A 4,402-nucleotide genomic window follows, 5' to 3' on the forward strand; every position below is an offset into this window, starting at 1 on the left:
CTGCTGTTATAAAGAAAGCCAACTGATTTTTGCATGTTGACTTTGTACCTAACAACCTTAAATACTTGGTAGAATTCACCGTTGTACCATCTGGTCATTGAATTTTCTTCATGGAATGGTTATAAATTACGTATTCAATTTCCTTAATAGATGTAGAGATATTTATATTTTTTGATTCTTGTGTTGATTTTTTGAAAATTGTTCATTTATTTTCTTTTAGTTTTTATTAATTTTTATTACGGTAACATATACACAATACAAAATTTCTCATTTTCACCACTTTCAAATATACAACTCTATTACCTTAACATTCGCAATTTTGTGCTACCATCACCACCAACTATGATCAAAACTTCTTTAGCATCGCAACAGAAACTCCATACCCATTAAATAATAACTCCCTATTTCCCCCTCCCTTCTCAGCTCCTGGTATCCTGTAATCTACCTTACATCTTTATGAATTTGCTTATTTCTAGGTATTTTGTATAAGTGAAATCATATACTATTTGTCCTTCTGTGTCAATTTCATTGTATTTAGCATAATGTTTTCAAGGTTCATCCATATTGTAGCACATATCAGGACTTCATTCCTTTTTATGGCTGAATAACATTCCATTATATATTGTACCAGTTTGAAAGGATGTATGTACCCTAGAAAAACTATGTTTTAATCCTAATCCCATTTTGTTTCTTCTAGTCCCTATTCAGTACTATATATTTGAAACTGTAATTAGATCATCTCCCTGGAGATGTGACTCAATCAAGAGTGGTTGTTAAACTGGATTAAGTGGAGACATGTCTCCACCCATTTGGGTAGGTCTTGATTAGTTTATTGGAATCCTATAAAAGAGGAAACATTTTAGAGAATGTGAGAGATTCTCAGAGAGCAGAGAATGACATAGCCACGAGAAGCAGAGAGTCCACCAGCCAGCTACCTTTGAGATGAAGAAGGAAAATGCCTCCTGGGGAACTTCATGAAACAGGAAGCCAGGAGAAAAAGCTGCAGATGATGCCATGTTTGCCACATGCCTTTCCACTTGAGAGAGAAAACATGGCTGAGGTGCTCTCCATCCAGTCTTTGAAGAACTGCCTGTAATAGTCATAGTTGTGAGGGCAATTCCAATTTTTCAAAAAGTTTTTTTTAAGTGATATTAAATATAAGCCTTAGCACCTTTAGCATTTTTGTCTAAATAGACTTCAACGTATGGAGTGGGGACATAACCCTTTTCATCTTCATTTCTCTGAATGTGGGTCCACCCATCACCTTTGTCTTCCTCTATAACATACAGTGTATCTTCTTCAGCTACTGAAATGGTTCCTTCATTCTGACCTTCAAATGTGTAGAGAGCTTTACAAGTCCCTATGGCAGGAAGGGGTTCCTCATCATCAAATTCATCGTCGATAACTGTGGCTAGCACCTTCACCTCACTCTCCTGACTGTTCCTCTGTGTAACTGCCATCTGGGCTGCTTTCCTGGTCTTGTGCCCAGCAATTGACTGATGGTGGGTTTTGGGTGTCATACATTCCACTCTGCCAACAGGCCTGTTCACTTCGTGCTGAGAGTCTGCCTTCAATCTCAGCCAGCCAGTCCTCAGATTTCTGGGCCTCTAGTTGCTGTTTTTCTATATTATGGCCAAGTTCTATTAATTTGTGATCCAAACTGGCTGGGTCTCCCATCTCAGGATTCTTTAGGTAGACATCTTTCATTTTTGTCATGGCAAATTTTTGATCCATCTCCTTGTGGATTTCTTTATTTGATTCATCAACTGTCTGTTGTAGCTTTTTCCTTCCCTGTTCAGGTGGAAAGTTACTGAAATCCTCTGGTGTTGCACCCCCATGCTTTAGGCTCCTGAAGCAGTGGATTTTGGGTTTGGAGATTGTGAACTCGTTGAAGTGATAGGAGAGGGGTTCCTTTTGCTGCTTGGGAGACTGGGGGCCGTTGGAAACAGCAGAGGGTGAGGCAGAGGCAGGGGGAGCAGGAGGAGGCTGATGGAGGGATGTTAAAAGGGACATACCCTTATTTATTTATTTATGAACGGCCATAATTTTCCTTTGGATTTGCCACCAAATTTAAGCTCTGATTTGCCTTTTCCTCTGGAATTGGAAAGGCACAGTGTGCTTATTTTTTTGGCTGAGTGTAGTCCTCAAATTCGATTACCTCCAGAAGGTTCAAACTCTAATTTATAAGCTTCTGTTACCAGCTGTGAATCATTTTCTGATCAATTGATTCAGCTGCCTTTATTTTTCTATCCAAGCATTCCCCAATAATTGGTATCACCTGCCAATCAACCTCTGCATATGTCTTCATTGATTCTCCAATTCTTATTATCCTTCTTTCCTCCATCTCTTGTATTTCTGAAAGATGCTGGGTATATGAGTATGATAATATTCATGCTGCTCACGGTTGAATTTCTGAAGAATTGATGAGTAATCTGCTTTACTGTCCTGTCATTTGTGACATATTTGAGAGTTTCATCATCTGCTTTTGTAACATTTATGTCAGCATCCATTTTCTCAAAGTACTGCTGAGCTCTGTCTACTTCTTTGCAGTCCCGCCATATCATCTTTAACTTGATTCAAGTTGTTTCCAACAAATCTCTATGTGCTGCTGTGACTTACATCCATCATGAAAGTGCGATTTCCTCTCCTGCTTCAGTTAATGGAAGTAGTGTGCTAATTCCACAGTGTTCTGTGAGGTCATGTTCTCAGAGATAACTTCGTGCTGCCCAACATAATCGTTCATTTCATTCAGGGTGGAAAGGAAAGCTTTACATGACGTATACTTGTATTTTTCTTCCTCCTTCGAGTTCTTTTTAGGTTGGTATTTCGTCGAAAGTTTCCTGAGTTGCTTTGTATAGTTGAATTCAATCTCTGTCTTTTCCTTGACAAATTTGAGTATTTCTCAAGAATATCAATTCCCCACTGTGTGTGTTTTTCTAAGTTGTCAAACTGATCCCAGAGCTCGGTGTCCCAGCTCATGGTGCAGGGAGTGGGAAGGGGCACTCTGTGCAGCGGGCACGGCTCCTCCAGCATCCATAGACTTTTTTTTTTTTTTTTTTTAATTTTTAATTTTTTTTATTTTTTTATTAACGGAAAGAAAAAAAAAAAGAAATTAACACAACATTTAGAAATCATACCGTTCTACATATGCACTCAGTAATTCTTAACATCATCACATAGATGTATGATCATTGTTTCTTAGTACATTTGCATCGGTTTAGAGGAACTAGCAACACGACAGAAAAAAATATAAAATGTTAATATAAAGAAAAGAAATAAAAGTAGTAATAATAATAAAAAACAACAACAACAAACAAACAAACAAGCAAACAAAAACAAAAAAAACCCTATAGCTCAGATGCAGCTTCATTCAGTGTTTTAACATGATTACTTTACAATTAGGTATTATTGTGCTGTCCATTTTTGAGTTTTTGTATCTAGTCCTGTTGCACAGTCTGTATCCCTTCAGCTTCAATTACCCATTGTCTTACCCTGTTTCTAACTCCTGCTGAACTCTGTTACCAATGACATATTTCAAGTTTATTCTCGAATGTCCGTTCACATCAGTGGGACCATACAGTATTTGTCCTTTAGTTTTTGGCTGGATTCACTCAGCATAATATTCTCTAGGTCCATCCATGTTATTACATGCTTTATAAGTTTACCTTGTCTTAAAGCTGCATAATATTCCATCGTATGTATATACCACAGTTTGTTTAGCCACTCTTCTGTTGATGGAGATTTTGGCTGTTTCCATCTCTTTGCAATTGTAAATAACGCTGCTATAAACATTGGTGTGCAAATGTCCGTTTGTGTCTTTGCCCTTAAGTCCTTTGAGTAGATACCTAGCAATGGTATTGCTGGGTCGTATGGCAATTCTATATTCAGCTTTTTGAGGAACCGCCAAACTGCCTTCCACAGTGGTTGCACCCTTTGACATTCCCACCAACAGTGGATAAGTGTGCCTCTTTCTCCGCATCCTCTCCAGCACTTGTCATTTTCTGTTTTGTTGATAATGGCCATTCTGGTGGGTGTGAGATGATATCTCATTGTGGTTTTGATTTGCATTTCTCTAATGGCCAGGGACATTGAGCATCTCTTCATGTGCCTTTTGGCCATTTGTATTTCCTCTTCTGGTAGGTGTCTGTTCAAGTCTTTTTCCCATTTTGTAATTGGGTTGGCTGTCTTTTTGTTGTTGAGTTGAACAATCTCTTTATAAATTCTGGATACTAGACCTTTATCTGATATGTCGTTTCCAAATATTGTCTCCCATTGTGTAGGCTGTCTTTCTACTTTCTTGATGAAGTTCTTTGATGCACAAAAGTGTTTAATTTTGAGGAGCTCCCATTTATTTATTTCTTTCTTCAGTGCTCTTGCTTTAGGTTTAAGGTCCATAAAACCG

General features: G+C 38.1%; 1 pseudogene; it reads right to left on the minus strand.

Annotated features, from left to right (window-relative positions):
* Positions 1-373: 373 nt before the first annotated feature.
* Positions 374-3,039, minus strand: LOC143661990 (formin-binding protein 1 pseudogene; annotated as a pseudogene).
* Positions 3,040-4,402: the final 1,363 nt, after the last annotated feature.

Source organism: Tamandua tetradactyla, chromosome 18 (genome assembly GCF_023851605.1).
Source record: "Tamandua tetradactyla isolate mTamTet1 chromosome 18, mTamTet1.pri, whole genome shotgun sequence".
NCBI classification, from domain to species: Eukaryota; Metazoa; Chordata; class Mammalia; order Pilosa; family Myrmecophagidae; genus Tamandua; species Tamandua tetradactyla.